This window comes from Bos indicus, chromosome 8 (genome assembly GCF_029378745.1).
Source record: "Bos indicus isolate NIAB-ARS_2022 breed Sahiwal x Tharparkar chromosome 8, NIAB-ARS_B.indTharparkar_mat_pri_1.0, whole genome shotgun sequence".
Lineage (NCBI taxonomy): Eukaryota > Metazoa > Chordata > Mammalia > Artiodactyla > Bovidae > Bos > Bos indicus.
In genome coordinates this window covers 41,377,407-41,399,349 of record NC_091767.1, presented here as the reverse complement: position 1 = coordinate 41,399,349, position 21,943 = coordinate 41,377,407, and the positions used below count along the sequence as shown (strand labels likewise).

Below are 21,943 nucleotides of genomic sequence, written 5' to 3'. Positions count from 1 at the left end.
CAGTGCAATTTCTATCAAAATTCCAATTGCATTTTTCATGGAAATAAGAACAATCCTAAAATTTGTAATGGCGCTATATAAGACCCTGATTAGCCAAAGCAATGCTGAGAATGAGGAACAAAGCTGGAAATGTCACACTCCCTGATTTCAAATGTAGTGAAAAGTTATATTAACCAAAACAATGTAGTACTGACATAAAAATACACAGATTAATGAAATAGAACTGAGAGCCCCAAAATAAACCCTCACATACATGGTAAACTAATATTTGACAGGGGAGCCAAGAATAATCAATGAATAAATGATAATCTATTTAAAAAACGGTGTTGGGAAAACCAGATAACCACATACAGAAAAATGTGATTGAACCCTTTCTTATACCATTTACAAAAATTAACTCAATATGGATTACAGACTTAAACATAAGACCTGAAACCATAAAACTACAAGAAGAAAACAAGAAAAAACTTCTTGATATTGATCTTGGTAATGATTTATTGGATATGACAGCAAAAACAAAAATAAACAAGTGGGACAACATCAAAAAGCTTCTTCACAAAAAAGAAACAATCAACAAATGAAAAGAAAATCTATATAATGGGAGAAAATACTTGCAAATAATCTATCTGATAAAGGGTTAAAAATATATAAGGAACTCATAAAATTCAACAGCAAAAAAAACAAACGACCTCATTAAAAAATGAGCAGAGGGCCTGAATAGATATTTTTCCAAAGAAGATACCAAGGTGGCCAACAGATACATGAGAAGATTGTCAATATCCTAATCATCAGGGAAACACAAAACCTCCATCACCTTACACCTGTCAGGATGGCTGTCGTGAAAAAGACAAGCAGTTGCAAGCACTGGTGAGGATGTGGAGAAAAGGGAGCCTTTGTGCACTGCTGATGGGAATATAAACTGGTAGGGCCATTATGGAAGACAGTATGGAAGTTCCTCAAAAAATTAAAAACAGGACTACACATACAATCCAATAATCCTACTTCTGGGTATATATCCAAAGGAAATGAAATTACTACCTCAAAAAGTTATCTTCACGCCCGTGTTCACTGAAACATTATTCATAATAGCCAAGGTATGGAAACAACCTTAGTGGTAGATGAATACATAAAAGTGATGAATGGACAAAAAAGATGTGGCATATACATTCAATGGACTATCATTCAGCCGTGAGAAAGAAGGAAATCCTGCCATTTATGACAACATGGACATACTGTGAGGGTTTTATGGTAAGCAAAACAAGTAAAACAGAGAGACAGATACTGTGTATCACTTACATGTGGACTCTGTAAAAGGTGAATGCATAGAAACAGCAGAATGGTGTTTCTCAGGGGTTTGAAGTCAGAGAAGTGTTGTTAAAAGATACAAACTCCAGCTGTTAGATAAATAAGTGCCAGAGATCTAACGTATAGTATGGTGATTACAGTTAACAATATGGTATTAAAGACTTGAAATTACCAAGAGAGTAAACCTTAACTGTTCTCGTCACAAAAAGCAAATGGTAATTATTTGAGGGGATGCAGGTGTTGACTGACCCTACTGAGGTAATCGTTTCACAATATATAAGTGTATCAAATCAACACACTGCATACCTTAAATGTATACAGCGTTATATATAAACCATACCTTGATAAAGCTAGAAAAAATCTAATTTATAAAATATTACACTTCAAAATTGTTTCCTGTCTTGTCTACACACAGGTACACACATACATACACTCCCTCTCTCACAGGATGCGAATTAACCCTAAGAGGTCGAGTATAGAATACTCTATAGTGCAAATGCCAAGAGCTCAGACTCAAAGTAGCCTGCCTGGTGTACAGATCTGGCTCTACCATTTGCTACTGTGTGACCTCAGACAGGTTACATAAAGGCATCTTTTGTAAGATGAGAATAGGTAATAACACTTTTCCCCGAGCGTGCTTGCTGAGTATAAATATATACACATATATATTTGCATTTACTTACAAATGTATCTATACTTATATGCATATTTACATGTCATATAATAAGCACTCAGTGCTTGCTCCGGCTGGAGATCATTTTATTTTGCTAAAGGAAAATGAGCAGACATAGCTGTGAATTTTATCTGAGTGAGCCCTAGGCCTCCTCTCCACTGGGGATTTGTTTCTTTCGCAATTACTCAAGGGTAGGACGGCCCTTTCTGAGTTTTTTCTTTGAAGGCCTAGTATTGAAATTCATTCCAGTACTATGGAAGGAAGCCAAGAAAGTCAGCTTTTCTTGGAAGGCTGCAAGCCTTAGAACAACTTGAGCCAAGGGGGCCAGAATGCTGGCAGTGAGTCAACTCCTTATTAAAAAGCACTTATTGATCACCTGCTGAGTGCTGGGTGCTGAGTGCTGAGGAGCAGGGGCTATGGAGGGGGTACAAACAAAATTAGAAATGAGGTTTCCACCCTTCAGGAAGATGTAACTAGACAGATACATATACATACACACACACACACACAAACTATTACAAAACAAAGCATTATTACACACAAAATATGGGATAATTTTTATTAAAAAATCCAGGGAAACCAAGCGCTGTGTATTCATCTCATCAGGGAAGGGTGCTCAGAGGAGGTGGATGGTGAGCTGAAGGATTCAGGAAGAATTTGGAAAGGCAGAGCAGGAGGAGAAGCGTCGTGGCCTGGAAACAGAGCTCCCAGCAGGTAGATTTCTGAGTACCTGTGAAGTGGGGGGAGAAGGCGATGGCATCCTACTCCAGTACTCTTGCCTGGAAAATCCCATGGATGGAAGAGCCTGGTAGGCTGCAATACATGGGGTTGCAAAGAGTTGGACACGACTAAGCGACTTCACTTTCACTTTTCACTTTCATGCTTTGGAGAAGGAAATGGCAACCCACTCCAGTGTTCTTGCCTGGAGAATCCCAGGGATGGTGGAGCCTGGTGGGCTGCTTTCTATGGGGTCGCACAGAGTCAGACACGACTGAAGGGACTTAGCAGCAGCAGCAGTGCAAGTGGGGAAGCGGCCTAATTTTCCAGTGTGGACGGGCCAACATACAGACTTACAGAGAAAATTAAAGCTGGACATAAAGGCCACTTGGTGCTGCAATGTACAGTATAAGGTTAGATTTGTCATCTCACAAAACAGATAGCCTGTGTGGATCTTTGAGGAGGGTCGGATAACCATTTCAGCAATTTTCTTTGCCTTGAGCTTTGGTGTTACAACAGATGTCACAGTTAACTTTTTGATCAGTTCCCTCAAAACTCATTAGATTGCATCCTGTATGAGGGGAAAAAGTCTATTTCTGGCCCGTTCACCATTGTCCAGGACGGGGGTTGCACTGTGTAGGAGGGACAAGAAAAATCTCCAGTTTGATAATTAAGTAAGTTAATATACGTAAAGTACTCAGAAGAATGTCAAACACAAAAGAAGCTCTACAAAAGTACTGCTATTCTCCCTCTTCCTCCTTCTTCACGAATAAGGCAGAAGATAAGTGGGTTGTGCACGGCACAATATCCCCACATAGACCACGAAGAGAAGTTTGTTGTCTGAAACTGTTTTACACAACAGCCCTGCACAGGCAAGATTTCCATGATATACTGAACTTGGAAACTCCTCTCACGCTTTCAAATTCTAGAATAACCTCAAAACCCCTTCCCAGCATCACAGTAGAAGGTAGATCAAAGAGTGGACAGAGTAGAAAGAAACTGTAACAGTGCAAAAATGAAAGAAGGCATTCTGGTAACTGGCAGCTGCAGCAGGCATCCTTTAAGTGTATTGGAAGAAAAGGACCCTCCTAAAGGTTTTGCAAAAAGGAAGAATAGGAAGATCACTACTTTAAAGGCTTGAACTTGAGTACTGCAGTCGAAGATAGAGAAAACTTTGCAATCGGTATAAAACATCTGACAAAGGGTATAAAACATCTGACTCAGGAGTGTGTGAGGTCAAGTTAGGATGAACAGCCCAGGATATGAGTAACATGGGACATAAAAGGATTTGTGGGTGATATAAGGAAAACTTCAGGAAACAAACTGTAAAGGCTCAGGACTGTTGCTAAGGGATTCACCAATTCTTTCTGGAAGTAAGATCAGCTGTTAGCATGTGAATATCGCTAGGTATTATTATACTCAAAGAAGTATGTCTGTGATTCATTTGTTGTATAAAAAGAAACAATTTAGAAAGCTGCATGCTATTAAAACCATATGGAGGTTCTAGTCATTCACAAGTCACTTTGTTATCCTTTGTCTTTAAGGGCTGAGTTAAAGAAATTCTCTAACAAGGCTAGGATTATAGGTAGGTGGCCCTCAGGTGACAAGCCCAGATAGCATTCCAGTTGGTGGCCACATTGAGCAGAAGAAGAAACTTTACAGAGAAGTAAGGGTAAGACTGATTTTCAAGTGGAAATTAAAATAAAGCTCTGGGCTTCCCTGGTGGCTCAGTGGTAAAGAATCCTCCTGCCAATGCAGGAGACATGGGTTGGATACCTGGGACAGGAAGATCCCCTGGAGAAGGAAATGGCAACTCAATCCAGTATTCTTGCCTGGAAGACACCATGAACAGAAAGCCTGATGGGTTACAGTCCATGGGATTGCAAAAGAATCGGACACAATTTAGGGACTAAACAACAACCCCAAAGGTCAATAACCATACATATCATTTTGCTTGTAAAGTGGCATACCAGCACACTGTGTATTAATACATCAGAATGACTTCAATGTAATGTAAACTTACCAATGACAACGTGCTAACTTGCCCCAAACTCAACTGGACTACACGAGGAAGAGTGGAAAGTGGAAGCTCTACCTCTGTGGCTGCCGAGGGACAGTGAGCAGAGGGAATGGCAGGGAGGCTGGCAAGGGTGACGGGGAAGCCGGGAAGCCGGGCTTCGGTGCGACAGCGCCACCGTGGGTGGCTGGGGATTAACAGAGGCACAGGGACCGGCCTCGCCAGGGCACTCCCAGATGGGTCTGTGTTCTCTCTGAAAGAACACCCCACATGTTCCAAAGCCCGAGAAGCAGCACTGCGAACATCAAGATGACAGACTGTCCCTGCTGTGCACCTCTGATAGCTATGATCACTCTGCCATGTGTGTGACAGCTACTGGGGCATACGGCCACCTTCCTGCTAGACTCCCAGCTCCCAGAGAGTGCGGCTGTGCCTGCTTCATTTCGGATCTCCCAGGGTGACTAGTCAGCACTGGGCCTGCGGTGGATGCTGACAGTGTGCTGGGCCATGGCCATGAGATCCTTCGTCTCATTTAATTCACCAGCAGTCCTCTGCAGTATGCACTGTAGTCATTCCTATTTCACAATGAGGAAACCAAACCTCAGGAGGATGAAGCGACTGCTGTTAAGTTACATGGCTGATTGGTGAAAATACCAGGATTTGCACCAAAAGAAATCATGTGTTTTAACTACCACATTACCGTTCCTCTAGATTGCTGCTGCTGCTAAGTCGCTTCAGTCGTGTCCGACTCTGTGCAACCCCATAGACGGCAGCCCACCAGGCTCCCCCGTCCCTGGGATTCTCCAGGCAAGAACACTGGAGTGGGTTGCCATTTCCTTCTCCAATGCATGAAAGTGAAAAGTCAAAGTGAAGTCGCTTAGTCGTGGGCAGGCAAACTACTACCCACGGGCCAAACCCAGCCTCCGGTCTGTTTCTGTACTGGCCACAAGCTGAGAACAGTTTTTACATTTTCACATAGTTTTTTTTTTTTTTAATCAAAGCAATAATAATATTTTGTGACAAATGAAAATTACATGAGATTCAAATTTCAGTATTCCATAAAAGATGTTTAACTGGAGTATGCCATCTTCATTCTTCTACATATTGTCCAAGGCTGCTTCCATGCTACAAGGGCAGAGTTGAGTGGTTTTGACAAAGGCCAAATCATCCATGAAACCAAAATATTTAGCAGCTGGCCCTTCACAGAAAAAAAGTTTACCCAGTTCCTTCCTAGATACAGTCAAGCAGTAGGCATGCTCCTCTGCTCGGCTGTGCAGGAACACTGGCACACAGGGTCAGAGAAGGCATGGAGCCATGAGCATCAGGTCAGCTCAGAGGCACTGTCTGAAGGCCATGGCTACAACCTGGCCACACCTGGAACTCAGAGGCACAAAGCACTTGGCTCAGGACCATTTACTGGCAGAGGAGACGTTGCTGATGGTATTTCCTAAGGTCAGTGAGGATGCTCAATAAACCACTGATTGCAAGTAAAAAGGATCTTGCAGATGACTGAGCCGTGCAGACGATATGAAAATGACATTAGCCTTGAGTCAGCAACCTCCTCTCCTGCTGAGCTCTCTGCTGAGATGCCAACAAGTCGCAGAACTGACAGATTTGAGTACCACCATCCTGCGCTAGGGATGCTAATTGAGCAGTGACATAGCCAGGGGGCAGACAGCAGGATGGGAGAAAGACAAGCCAGATGCCCCTGCAATCCTGTACCTGCAGGATGAGAAGGGCCCAGATGACCCATCTCTCTGCACAGCCAGGAGAACACAATGCAAGCAGCCACAGAGAGCCCCAGAGGCAAGAAAACAGCTCTGGGCAGGAGGGAGGGGGCTCAGGAGAAAGGGAGAGATGGTCATTACTTGGTTTTATGTTTTATTGGCCTCCTGCCATATGGTCAAGGCAAAGGATACCCATGCTCAGGAAGGGGCTGGGACAAAGCGGTCAACACACCAGGTCTTACCAGATGCCCCACGCAGGACATAACATCATTAACTGTGACCTGGTACTCTAAGGTCAGTCTTCTGCATGGCAGTTCTCCTGAAAATGTGCAGTAATGGAGGAGTGGGGGAATTAACAGAAATCACATCTTTGGCAAACAAGACGGTACAATAAATAAAACACAGGCTTTGGGGCCAGAATTCCCAGGCTTCAGTTTTGTCTCTGACACTAGTACTCCTTGCATAGTCCTTATCAGATCACTTAAGTTTTCATTTCAGATTTCTGGTAAACTCCTCTGCAAAATGAACTAACAGAGTTAATCAATGGGTTATGTATCCTATGTAAGTCCAGACTAGGCTTGTCTGCATATAATAAAAATTCAAATAAAAGTGACCTAAATGACAGAGTGATTTACTTTTCTCTCAGACAAAAGAAGTCCAGAATTAGGCAAGGTAAGACTGGCTCAGCAGTTACACAGTCAAACAAACACAGGTACCATGTAATGCTCCTCTGATGTTCTTAGAACCTACTTTCCATCCTCAGGGTGCCTCATACTCAAAAATGACTGCTGCAGCTCCAGCAAGCACATTTACACTCCAGGTAGCAAGAAGCTGAATGGGGCAATGGATAAATGATGTACTTCCTCTCTGAATCAGCTCATGTTAAGGAGATTTCCTAGAAACCCTATTCAATCAACTGCCATCTTTATTTGCAAGGCTGGCTGGGAGGTGTAGATTTTTATTATAGTCATTATTACCCCTAGAAAGACAGAACTTCATAATGTGGAAGGAGGAGACAATAGAAGAGAGGCAATAAGCAGTCTTAGCCACAAATGCTCACCTCAAGGGCTGATACTGTTTCCAAATGACAAGTTCCCAACATGTATGAAAGGCCATTATAAAGTTGCAGAGGCATACAAAATAAAGCCCACAGCCCTTGGTTTCCCATACGAGGCCCTTTATGACTTGGCCCTGATCCCCCTGCCAAGTCACACCTCCTACCCCTCTTCCCACCTTGCAGTTTCTGTTCATCAAAGCAAACTGCCAGAAGTTCCTTGCATGGTCTGCCTCCATGCCTTAAATCTCTTTCTCTTTGCCCAGCCCAGGTACCATCTTCCAGAAACCCCCTGGAGCGCCAGGGTGAGGTAAGTGTTCATTTGCTGTCCTCCCACAGTGCCCCATGGACATTCTATCACACCATCCCCCTCATCACTCTGAAATATGACGGTATGACTAAGGCCAATGAGAGGCTAAGATGACAGCAGTCAAGGGCAAGGGTCTAGCAGGACCAAAACGTGCTCATTTTGGGGCCTTGAGAAAGACTGGGACGAACCAAGGTAGTCCCTTGTGAGCAGTGGCCAGTGCACAGCCCCCACAGACCCAGGTTCAAACCCTGGTACTGCTATTAACCAGAGCATGACCTTGACAAGGATGTGTACTCTGAGCCTCCCTGTCTTCACCTATATGATGACAGCACTGACCTCCACATGGCAAGGAGAAATAAGGAGAGTCTGCTGGCACAGTCCCTGAAGCAGAAAGACGATCCATAAATGTTAGCTTTTTTTTATTAGCTTTTATGGGCCCATCGTGAAGGAAAAGCAATTTTTTAAAAGCTGCCTGAAGCCAACCCATATTAAGTCATTTCCCAGCTGAATATTAAAACAGTCTTTAATCTGAGATGACAAAAATAATTTGAGCTGGCAGATGGCAGGGTGCTGTCACCCACTTTGCTGCTTGGAACTGAATGGATCGTACATAAATACCACCAAACCCTTGCCTTGTTTGGAAAAGCACTTGACTTGAAGGGCTGCTGCATGTTTGGTGGTGCTGAAGGGGCCCCGAACGTGGGAGCAATGGCACAGCCATGCAGGCAGGTGGAGAGGCTGGGCTTGGCTGGGCCACCCAGGCAGGTGGGTTATGTTGCTAACTCACCACCGCCACAATCTCAGGGGCTGAGCACCACCACATTTGCTTCTCATTTATGCCACATGCACAGTTCAGTGCGGGGCCGTGACTTCATGTTATTCTCACCAAAGGACCCAGGCAAGAAGTGCCCAGGATTGTGGCTACATGGAAGCAGGAACGTGGCAATGCTCACACTGGCTCCTGAAACACTCCGGCAGAAATGACACATCTCTCTTGCTCACATATATTGGCCAAAGCGAGTCACATGTCTGCGTCTGACTTCGGGGGAGTAGGGAAATGGAATCGGATTGTATGGCTGGGAAGAAGGAATGAAAAGTAATACCCATGTAGAGTTCTGATTTCCACTGTCTGGTAGATGGTCATGTGATGGCAGAGATATGATGCCATCCAGTGCCCTGAAAGTCTGGGATTCCTACACAACTGCCCTCAATTTTGTTATGAACAGAAAGCAACAAAATTCAAACTGAAATGATGTACTATTTTTAAGAACAACTGAATCAGCAAATTTACAGCATGCAATTTTGTTAAGGTTTCAGTGAAAGGATACACCCAGACACTCCTGGAGTCAGCATAAATCAGAACGTGTGTTGTGGAAAGCAGTCTGACAGTACGTATTAGAGCAAGAAGTGAAAGCTTACATCCTTTGGCACCTTTGTTCAATTTCTGAGGACTGATCCGAATGAAACTATCCAAAAGCTATAGGTTCAAAGACATTCATTTACTTGTAATATAATGAATTTTGCTTTTACCAATTATAATTGCAAAAATATTTATAATTTAAAAAGTAGAAACAAAACATCCTATTACAGATTCTGGGTTAAGTAAGCTAGAGAAACTCTTTGAGGAATATAATTTATGTATTTTCAATGATGTTTATAAAGTCCAACAAATAGAGAAATATGCTTACGATGGAGTAGTACATGAAAATAGTAGGATGCAAAATAATATGCAAATAATCATCACAACCAAATGCTAACAGTAGATACATTAACATTTTCATACCATATACCATGACTCCATAGGAAACACTAAAAATAGCCTAAGATGAAATGAATCAAATTGCTTTCAGGGCATCACTATCTTATCTGGGAACCATAGAAAGTCTTCCCTTACAAAGAGAAGGTGGGAAGGTTGGGGGAGGCACTTGCCTGGTAAAAAGTCGCTCAACAAATGAAAATCAATGAAAGGGAATATTATATCCCTATCATCCAGCATAGTGCTTGAATGATTGAGGGTTTTAAACATTAAGTATTTTTCCACTGAAAAACATATAAATTGATGACAAATAATCCTTCCCATTAAAATTTTTTTTAATTTAACAGTGTATCTATAAGTTTTTCTCCAAAGTATGCCTAGGGTTTTGTTTTTAGACAGCTATATCACATTTCAAATCACCAATAGTCAGATGACAGACATTTTGGTTGTTTTGAGCTATTTAAAAAATGAGTTAATTTCAATATTTTCTTAAATTTCATTTCTGCCATTTATGAGTATATTTGTAGATTAAATTCCTAGAAGTAAGATCAAAAGAGGCATCCATTTTAATTATGAAATATATTGCCAAATTGTGCTCTCTATCTTCTCAGGTGGCGCTAGTGGTAAAGAATCCACCTGCCAATGCAGGAGATGTAAGAGATGTAAGTTCAATCCCTCGGTCAGGAAGATCCCCTGGAGAAGGAAATGGCAACCTACTGCAGTACTCTTGCCTGGAGAATCCCAGGGACAGAGCAGCCTGGAGGGCTACAGTTCAAAGAATCGGGCAAGACTGACGTGACTTAGCGCGGACACATACCCTCTACTAGACTATCATAATTTACACTCTTCAGGAATCTGTGACAATGCCTATTTCCCCACATCACTACCAACATAGTGCAGCTAACACTTTTTTACAATATTTATTTGGCTGCATCAGATCTTGTGGGATCCAGTTCCTTGACCAGGGATCAAACCTGGGCCCCCTGCACTAGGAGAGCAGAGACGGAGCCACTGGGCCACTAGGGAAGTTCCAACTTTGTTTTTAATGAATAAATAAATTCAAATATTTACATATTCTCTTTTGTGTTAGCCATTTTATGACATAAGTTTCTTTAATAACTCTCAAGAGTGCTAAAGCATTTAAAGGCACTTTAAAGAAGAATGGGGAGATGGGACTGGGGAAGACTGATAAAAACAATATTGCTGAGCCCAGATTGTCCTGTATTATTCATAAATAACCTTATGTTTTTCCAGTAACTATGCAATAAAGCCCAAACTACAAAGGGTCTCAAGTTCTATTTTTCAGCCACCTCAGCTTCCTGCCATTGCTACTCTAATCTGAAGAGGGCATTTGAATGCAGCTTGAAAGCTCATGATCAATAATCATACCTCAGATGACCAGCAGGAAGATAAACGTATAGGTAAATGAGATGTTTCCTGAAAAATGTCTATATCTCTTGATGCTCCAAATCATATTTTTATGGACTTATTCACATATTTTTACTTTCATTATGAAGATTTTCAAAAGCATATAAAATACATAGATTAATAAAGATTTCTATCATCAAGATTCAAAATGTACTAAGACTTTATTGATCTTAATTCATTTCTGCTATCATGTAATTTTTGTTTTCTAAGCTGGACATTTTAAAGTAAAACACAGACATGATGTCATTTCATCCGTAAATATTTCAGCAGTATGCATATTTTGTGCACATGTTCAGCAGGAAACAGGGGCCAGAGAATATGTAGTAAATACTGAGAGCAGAAAAGCATGGAAAACCACACTCCAACTGAGTTTAAGCGAGGTCTGAGTTTTCCTCATACGAGAAAAAATTGAAATACAGTTTCAGGAAACTTGGAATCTTTACTTTTTGGTTTCTTGATTCACTATCTGAAATGTAATCTCACATATACTCAATAGAATATACTCAAATTTTATACAGCAAAAGGGGCATCCAGTTATAGCTGGTCACTCCAACTCTCCTCTCTATATAATTAATAAATAAGTAGGCTAAGAATTGTTAAAGATCAATTTGACTTAACTGATATTTAGACAACAGTCCACCCAATAATAACAAAGCACATATTATTTTCAAATGCATACTGAAAATTCACCAAGATGGACCATACTGTAGACCAGAAAACAAACTTGAACAAATCTGAAACCACTAATAATCATAAAAACCACTTCTCAGACCACAAAAGAATCCAACTAGAACACTAAAGCTATTAGGGAAGTGTCCAAATATTTGGAAATTAAACAATATACTTCCAAATAATCCACAGATCAAAGAAGAAACCCATAGGCCCAAAACCAAATAACACAAATTATTTTTAACCATATGACAAGGAAAACAGAACATAACAAAATTTATTGAATGCAGCTAGGAGAAGGCATTGGCACCCCACTCCAGTACTCTTGCCTGGAAAATCCCATGGACGGAGGAGCCTGGTAGGCTGCAGTCCATGGGGTCACCAAGAGTCAGACACGACTGAGCGACTTCACTTTCACTTTTCACTTGCATGCATTGGAGAAGGAAATGGCAACCCACTCCAGTGTTCTTGCCTGGAGAATCCCAGGGACGGGGGAGCCTGGTGGGCTGCTGTCTATGGGGTCGCACAGAGTCGGACACGACTGAAGGGACATAGCAGCAGCAGCAGCAGGGCATTGCGTAGAAAGAAATGTAGAATGTAAAATGTGTATATTGGAAAAAAAGAGAAAGGGTTGAAATGAATGATCTAAGCATCTAGCTAGAGCACAAGAAGCTCAGTTTGGTTCTCTGTGATGACCTAGAAGGGTGAGATGGGGAGAATGGAAGGAGGTTCGACAAGGAGGGGATATAAGTGTACACATAGCTGATTCACTTTGTATACAACAGAAGCTAACACAACACTGTAAAGCAATCATACTCAAATTTTAAAAAGACAAGAGTTAATCACAGGATCAAATTTCATGAAAGATGTAAACAATTATAAAAAACAGATACATTATTCACTCAGTTATTCACTTAATAAACAACAGATACATTAAACAGACCTATATATATTAATAAACTGACTCTGTAGTTAACTATCTTCTCTCAAAGAAAACTTAAGGTCCTTTTGGCTTCAGTTGTTAATTTTAACAAACATTTGAGGAAGAAGCAATGCCAAATTCTATACAAAGTCTGCAGATTAGGGAACCTAACCTGAATTTTATAAGGCCTGTATTACTTTGATACACAAATCAAACTAAAACATTAAGAAAGCAACACCTAAGAAATATGAACGTGAAGTTGCTCAGTCATGTACAACTCTTTGTGACCCTGTGGACTGTAGTTTACCAGGCTCCTCTCTCCGTGGGATTCTACAGGCAAGAATACTGGAGTGGGTTGCCATTTCCTTCTCCAGGGGATCTTCCCAACCCAGGGATCGAACTCGAGTCTCCCACATTGCAGGCAGACGCTTAACCTCTGAGCCACCAGGGAAGCCCAAGGAATATAGACACAAAAATTATTTATAAAATTCTAGCAAATCTAATTTAGCAACACAAGGAAAGGATCATACATCATGATAATGAGGCAATCATCACAGAGTCAGAAACAGAATTTCACAAAAATTATTCATAAATTAGAAATAGAATGGACTTTATTCAAACTGATATAAGACATCGACAAAAACAGAACTATAGCTAATAAATGCTAGCCCTGAAGACAAACAAGGTAAGGATGTCCTCTCTTTATTTCTTCTATGCAACATAGTACTAGAGGTCCTGCTGCTGCTGCTAAGTCACCTCAGTCGTGTCCGACTCTGTGCGACCCCATAGACGGCAGCCCACCAGGCTCCCCCATCCCTGGGATTCTCCAGGCAAGAACACTGGAGTGGGTTGCCGTTTCCTTCTCCAATGCATGCAAATGAAAAGTGAAAGTGAAGTCAGCTCAGTTGTGTTCAACTCTTAGCGACCCCATGGACTGCAGCCTACCAGGCTCCTCCGCCCATGGGATTTTCCAGGCAAGAGTACTGGAGTGGGGTGCCATCCTACTTGGTTCAATAAGCAAGAAAAAGAAACTTTAAAGCACACACACATATATATATATATGAAAGGAAAAAAGTAAAACTGTCTTTTTTCACAGATTCTGTCTTAATCACAGAATACATAATCATTTATGCAGAAAATCCTAAGAATCTACACAAGAAACCTACAAGAACTAAGTGACTTACTAAGATCGCAGGATCTTGCCCACAAATATATTTTATAAAGTAAACTGTCTTTCCTGGAGAGGGCAATGGCACCCCACTCCAGTACTCTTGCCTGGAAAATCCCATGGACGGAGGAGCCTGGTGGGCTGCAGTCCATGGGGTCGCTAGGAGTCGGACATGACTGAGCGACTTCACTTTTCACTTTCATGCATTGGAGAAGGAAATGGCAACCCACTCCAGTGTTCTTGCCTGGAGAATCCCAGGGACGGGGGAGCTGGTGGGCTGCCATCTATGGGGTCGAACAGAGTCAGACATGACTGAAGCGACTTAGAAGCAGCAGCAGCAGCAAACCATCTTTAAGCAATAGATAATAAATGAATACTAACGAGGAACAGGATATTTGAGTAATTTCAAAATGCCTTCCTAGAGACTGCTTGTTAGTTCTATCTATCAGGGAAAGCACAGTAACTTTATAGCGGAGAAACTAAAAGTATCTTGACCTGGTGATTGAAATTTCTATTATCAAAAAGGGGGAGATAGATCTCAGTGCTCCCTGATGCGAAATCCTGAGAAGGACATAAGAACATTTACATAGTTTACTGACAGGGGATGCATAACCTGAAGTTTTCCATGAGGAAACATCAGAAAAACTCAAACTAGGGAATAGTCTATAAAATAACTGGCCCCTGTTCTCTGAATAACACAATGACATGAAAAGAAAGGTTGAGGAACTGTTACAGCAAAGGGAGTCTAAAGAGAAGTGACAACTAAATGCAATATATGATCCTGGACCAGATTTAGAAATAGAGAAGGGGAAAAATGCTCTAAAGGACTGTGTGTGTGTGTGTGTGTGTGTGTCTGTGTGTGTGTGTGTCTGTGTGTGTGTGTGTCTGTGTCTGTGTACTCAGTCACTCAGTTGTGTACAACTCTTTTCAATCCCATGGACTGTAGCCCACCAGGCTCCTCTGTCCACCGAATTTCTAGGCAAGAATACTGGAGTAGGCTGCCATTTCCTATTCCAGGGGATCTTCCCACCCAGGGATTGAACCCAAATTTCTTGCACCTCCTGCACTGGCAGGTGGATTCTTTACCACTGCACCAGCTTGTACTGTATAAAGGACATTACTGGTGTAATTTATGAAAATGGGCTGTAGATGGTAAAATAAACATAAATATTGTATAGATGTTAGATTCCTGAATCTAAGTAAAGAGTAAAGAACTATGACATATGCAAGTTACTCTCCAATGATTCAGAAATATAATACGTGTTTATATATATGTACACATATATAAAGAGATAGATAAAACACGAAAAATGTTGTAAATTAATGAACCTGTTCAAAGGATATTCAGAAGTTCTCCATTACTCCCAGAATAAGGTTTACCTGTGTCTTTCTTTTTCTCATGTAGTGGAATGTTGATAAAAGTGGGTTTTCCCATGTTTGTATTATCATCCCAATTAAAGATATGAGTTTTCTAGATTAATGTCAACTCATGAAGAGTGCAGGGACAGATGGGAAATTGTTGAAAGAACATGAGCCTAACATTTTCTCTGTCATTTGGGAAACTTCCTTCCTATCTATGAATCTTAGTGTCTTTGTGTAACAATAGGAATGTTGTTTAGCAGCTCAGTCATGTCCGACTCTTCATGGCCTATAGCCTGCCAGGCTCCTCTGTCCATGTGATTTTCCAGGCAAGAATACTGGAGTGGGTTGCCATTTCCTTCTCCAGGGGATCTTCCCGACCCAGGGACCGAACCCTAGTCTCTTGCATCTCCTGCACTGGCGAGTGGATTCTTTACCACCGAGCCACAGGGAAGCCCACTAACAATGGGAATAAGTAATAATAAATATACCAACTTTACAGGGCTGCTGTGAGAATGGCAATAAGAGAAAATATAAACACATACCTTTCAAAGTATAAAAAAGTACCTATATAATGCTCAGGCAATGCTGGGCCTCTGCTTCCTGACCTCAGATGTTTTCAATATCCCTTAGCATCCTCACCATGACTTCCAGTGTCTCCCCTGACTGGTTTCTAATTCTCTGAGCTCACCATTCTCCTTCTCTGTTCTTAGTGCCATTCTGTAAGTGTACTCTGCCTCAAGGTCCTTGCAGTTCTCCTCACCTGTCTGTCTCACCAGATAAATACAAGGGTCCTCCCTTCCAGCTCCCTGCTTATACATCAGACATCTTATCAGTGATTTCTCCCCAAAATAACCTATACAGTAAACATACTTAATCCTTATTGGTTGCCTCTTTGCCTGATTTTTGTATTCAATATTTATCACACACAATCCACCATGTATGTATGTTCATTTACTAATTGCCTGTGTCCTTCTCTTAAAATGTCAGCTATACAATTTCAAGGACTTATATTTACTCAGTACCGCATTTTTAGCACATAAACAAGTGCTTGGAACATTAACAGACTCTCAATAAATCTTTGTTAAATGAATGAATGAACATTAACAGACTCTCAATAAATATTTGTTAAATGAATGAATGAACATTAACAGACTCTCAATAAATATTTGTTAAATGAATTAATGATTATTAACAGACTCTCAATAAATATTTGTTAAATGAATGAATGAACAGGGAAGCCTTGCACATATCTAGTAGATACATAATGCTTCACAGAAATTATCTCAACTCCATTTAATTAAAATGTCATTTTTTTCTCTGTCGACATCTGTCACTATTAAATATCCCCACTGTTTTTAAGGTCCATCTAGTCAAAGCTATGGTTTTTCCAGTAGTCATGTATGGATGTGGAAGTTGGGCCATAAAGAAAGCTGAGTGCCGATACTTTTGAACTGTGGTGTCGGAGAAGACTCTTGAGAGTCCCTTGGACTGCAAGGAGATCCAACCAGTCAATCCTAAAGGAAATCAGTCCTGAATATTCACTGGAAGGACTGATGCTGAAGCTGAAGCTCCAATACTTTGGCCATCTGATGTGAAGAACTAACTCACTAGAAAAGACCCTGATGCTGGGAAAGATTGAAGGCGGGAGGAGAAGGGGACGACAGAGGATGAGATGGTTGGATGGCATCACTGACTCAATGGACATGGGTTTAAGTAAGCTCCAGGAGTTGGTGATGGACAGGGAAGCTGGGCACGCTTCAGTATCCATGGGGTCGCAAAGAGTCGGACATGACTAAGCAACTTAACTGAACTGTTTCTAAAATAAAATGAATTTAAGTGCACTGGATTTCACAGTAGTCTTTCAGATTACTGGAGATTATTTAACATGTAACCGAATCAGGCCTGGAGATCACTGAGTAACAATTCTGAAGAAGGAAAGAAGGGAAAGAAGAAATATTCCTCACACAGACATTTGAATATTGGCTCATTTCTTTCTTAGTGGTTCCACCTAATTATCAAGACAGGGCAATCCCCAGTACAGTTGGATTTTCTTTCTTACCCAAGTTACAGATAATTGGCAGCTGCTCACTCACTTCTAAATATAAAATAGAACTCTCACATTTCAAACGCCACATCCTCTTACTCCAGAAAAGCACAGCACATCTCAAAAATTCAGCAATTGTATCTGATGGGCAGTGACACCAGTAGACAGCCTTCTGTCAACACCCAGGCTGACAAATGACAATCAATATCCCACTGCCACCTGGGATCTGGGCCACCTGGGACCTCTGAGGCACAGCCAGCTTGTTCCTCACTTGCGACTACCTTCCTGCAGCTGTGGACTCGGGTCTGCGTTGCAACCTGCCCTGACAGATCCAGAATGAGGGATCAGCTGCTTGGTTTGTTCAGTTTCCAGGGCCAGGAAAATCAGACAGGCAACCAACTCCCCAGGGACGTTCATTGAGTCTGAAAACTACTATTAAATTAAACCATGGACAACCACCAATTTGCAAACATCTGCATTTGCAATCCTTTTGGTGCTGGTATTCACTTCAGCAGAGATCAAGAAACACACGAACTCCAGAAGAGGAAACTATTATAAGGCATCCCTGGCAAAATTCTCAAAACAACAGAAATTCCTGTTAACAATTATTTTCCCTTCCTACTAATAATAAATAAGACTAATAAGTTATAGCCAGTGCTCTAAAGCATGGTGAGACCAGGTCTTTATGCTCATTCCTAAAACACAGAATATACACTGAACCAACTAAGAATTCATGATACAGAATTCGTCCCACCTAAAGGGCTCCTTATTTAGGAACTTACTCTCTTGCCTTTTCTTCCCCCCCACTGGTATAAACAGTTTTAAAAGCACCTCAGTATTTTAAATTATTGAACCCAAATTTTCTGTCTCAAGAAATGTAATAGAAGAGGTCTGTATACTATCTTTCCTAGTCAAGTAAGTCAACAGAATGACAGCAGGAACCTTGGTGTAGGATCAAGGCCCCCAACACTCAGTGAGCCATGTTGGTTCTGGGTCTTATAACTTTCCAGGCTATTTATGATTATCTCATTCAGGTAGAGAGATGGAAGTTGTATGGGAGTAGTACATGGAAACTGCTTGGTCACTGGATGCCATAAGGAATAAAACACATCCCGAATTATTTACACTTTGTCTATTGGTATCTCGAAATTTCCATTTCACTGCCATGCAAAGATTCAAAGAAAAGTTTCATCCAGAAAATGAAGGCAGCTTCAACTTCAAGAGTACCTAAAACCTGAAGTTTCCAGGCCTGCTCAGATTTTGGTACCAATTCTGAACAGTACAATAAGCTTGAAACATAGATATCTTTTTTTTTCCCCCCTGGCTGTGCCTCAGGGGCATGCAGGATCTTAGTTTCCTAACCAGGAATGGAACCCCCAGACCCCTAGCGGTACAAGCATGCAGTCTTAACCACTAGACCATCAGAGAATTCCTGAAGCATGGATAACCTCAAGCATTAAGTACTCTAAGTGTGAACACATTAAAGGAGAGGTTTTTCCATTCAATTGTGCAATTGCACCTTATTCTTTCACCGGTTTCTTTCTTTCTTAAAACTAACTGTGTGTCATTACAGAAGGATGCATTGTGGTGTGGGAAGAGTACATGAGCTCTGGAGTAGGTAACTCTAGATTCAAATCCTTGGTCAGTTAATTATTGTCATATTACCTTGAGCAAGTGACCAATTTTCTCTGAATCTCAGTTTCCTCATCAGTAAGATGATCTGATTAAATTCTCCCTTAAGTGAATGGTATATGAGATGAGATAATATATTAAATGTTTATAGTATAGAAAGCCAAAATCATAGTCTGCTTTTAATCTGGTTATGTCTGATCACATGACTCAGAAAAATTCCATTTATTAAGGCCTTCAATTACTGAAATCCATAAAGTACCAAGAAATTATGAAACATTCACATGCTGAGGTAAGCCACATCCTGATTTTCATGATCAAAAATAGGAATTTCTTATTTTTATGAAAATTGATTCAACTATAACCCAATCAGAACTGCGGACTGTCAAACAATTATACCTCAGCAAAGTGAACAACTGCAAGAAATGGATAAATTCCTAGAAATGTACAATCTGCTAAGACTGAATCAGGAAGAAATAGAAAATATGAACAGACTGATTACCAGTAATGAAACTGAACCAGTCATTTAAAAACTCTCAACAAACAATAGATTCCCAGGTAAATTCTACAGAACATTTATTTTTTAAATTAATTTATTTATTTTAATTGGAGGCTAATTACTTTACAATATTGCAGTGGTTTTTGCCATTCATTGACATGAATCCACCATGGGTGCACATGTGTTCCCCATCCTGAAACCCCCTCCCACCTCCATCCCCATCCCATCCCTCAGGGTCATCCCAGTACACCAGCCCTGAGCACCCTGTCTCATGCATTGAACCTGGACTGGTGATCTATTTCATATATGGTAATACACATGTTTCAATGCTATTCTCTCAAATCATCCCACCCTCCCCTTCTCCCACAAGGTCCAAAAGACTGTTCTATACATCTGTGTCTCTTTTGCTGTCTCACATATAGGATCATCATTACCATCTTTCTAAATTCCATATATATGTGTTAGTATACTGTATTGGTGTTTTTCTTTCTGACTTACTTCACTCGTATAATAGGCTCCAGTTTCACCCACCTCATTAGAACTGATTCAAATGCATCCTTTTTAATGGCTGAGTAATAATCCATTGTGTATATGTACCACAGAACTGACTCACTAGAAAAGACCCTGATGCTGGGAAAGACTGAAGGTGGGAGGAGAAGGGGATGACAGAGGATGAGATGGTTGGATGGCATCATCAACTCAATGGACATGAGTTCAAGTAAACTCTGGGAGTTGGTGATGGACAGGGAGGCCTGGTGTGCTGCAGTCCATGGGGTTGCAAAGAGTCAGACACAACTGAGTAACTGAACTGAACTGAAGTCAGGGAGTTGGGACAGGCACAAAACTTACCAGCATGAGACGAAAACTTCAGCAAAGCACTGTGGTAGCCCAGAGTAATCAAGATGGACTCCTTCCCCACCCAGCAACATTCAGTGTCCCCGCTGAGTGAACATCTGAAGACACAGAGGCCATCAGCTATAAAAGGAAGGGGGAAAAAAGGGATTATGAAATTCATTTTGAGCTCTGTAAAAAAGATTCAGCCAATCCTACATTTCTGTTTTCAAGGCTCCCCATTTCTATCTTAATATAATATAATGCATATGTAGACATATGTGAACATGAGCAGGAATGCAACCATGGCCAAAAAATAATTCTTCGCATATGGGCTAATACAGGGCTCAAAACTGACTCTTATCTCTTGCCACTGTGTACATCATTCCATCCCCTACAACTCTTTATTCCCCCAAACATTTTGTGTCTCTTGACACCATTCCAGGAGAGATCAGGTAATGGTTTTCTAGGTGATTCTGGAGCACCGACTACATGCCAGAGATTGCACAACAAATCTGCACTGTATGTATTATCACTGGCAATGTTAGTTGAATACCAGGAAAAGAGTTTAGGTCCAAATACGCACAGCTAATAAGTGGCAGAATTAGAATTCAAACCCAGTTATTTTACTCCTAAGCATGTTCTTCCTACTGCAATGTGCAAGCACGATTAAAAAGGGAGATTTGTTTCTACAAGCAGAACCTGTGATAAGGGGCTATAGTCTCATTAGATTCACCCACAGATAATTGGGAACTAGCTCTCAACTTTTTTCCTTACTGGGTAGACAGGCCTAGGTAGAAACAGCAATGAAACTTGCAGTTCTGTTTTCATCTTTGATATTTACTAACCTGGAAACTTCAATTACCCAATCACCACATTTCTTCATTACGTAAAATAAAAAGAGTGGTTCTTATTTCACAGGCTTTTTTTTGCGAAGACTGAATAATAAAGGTAAATAATTTCTAAAATCCTATTAAAACAAAAAAGGACTATTATTTCTCTCATTATAAAGTAGACCTTAGTTTCTATTCTTAATGGTTTCCATTCTCCTTAACAAAATTAAATAATCGTGCTAACTGAAAAACATAATTATATATGAAATTCTACACATGAGCATGTGCACATTCAAAACACACACACACAGAGTTAAAATGACAAAATATTTTAAATATTTTCATGCACTACTTCAATTAAGTGAGCACCTCCTAATGGAGGCATTCACAAATATTTTTCACAAAGCATCTTGGCTGATTAAATAGTACAGATGTTTTGAAAACATTTTCCTGCCATAAAACATGACTACAGGTTTAGATGTTATGACACAGGGAGTGTCTCAAAGGCATAAGTGTCTCCCTGCAGAGAGACTGCCGTGAATGTAGATACACAAGAACAGTTTGGAGTCTTTTAAGCAATGTTTTCATCAAACTCCTTCAAGAAAGCAGGATTTCTAGCATTTACCAATTATTTCTTTGATGGTTTAGAAGCAGAATAACAGAGAAGGAAGAAGGAATGAGGAGCCAAGGGTTCCACAGTCCCTTGTCCCTACATGACTATTATAGTCTGTGAACTCTTCGTGGGCAGGGGCAATTTTACTTATTTTTGTAATCAATATCTTTTTCTCTCTGAATCAAAACCTAGCCCAGTACCTGGTACTTAATATTTGTTGAATCAGTGAAAGTATTTCTCCATGTACTGATAGCACACCACCATAGAATGGGTAAAAAGCTTTAACTTTTATCTGATTAGGACTTCCTGTGTGGCTCAGACAGTAAAGTGTCTGACTACAATGCTGGAGACCCAGGTTTGATTCCTGGGTCGGGAAGATCCGCTGG

At 40.8% G+C, this 21,943-nt stretch overlaps 1 long non-coding RNA gene across 1 annotated transcript in view; it reads right to left on the bottom strand.

Moving 5' to 3' along the window:
• The window catches only part of LOC109562481 (uncharacterized), a 120,414-nt gene extending 100,165 nt beyond the window's left edge, over positions 1-20,249 (bottom strand). Inside the window, exon 1 of the long non-coding RNA XR_011568041.1 lies at positions 20,130-20,249. This is a non-coding gene — a long non-coding RNA (uncharacterized lncRNA). The remainder of the gene's footprint in view (positions 1-20,129) is intronic.
• Positions 20,250-21,943: the final 1,694 nt, after the last annotated feature.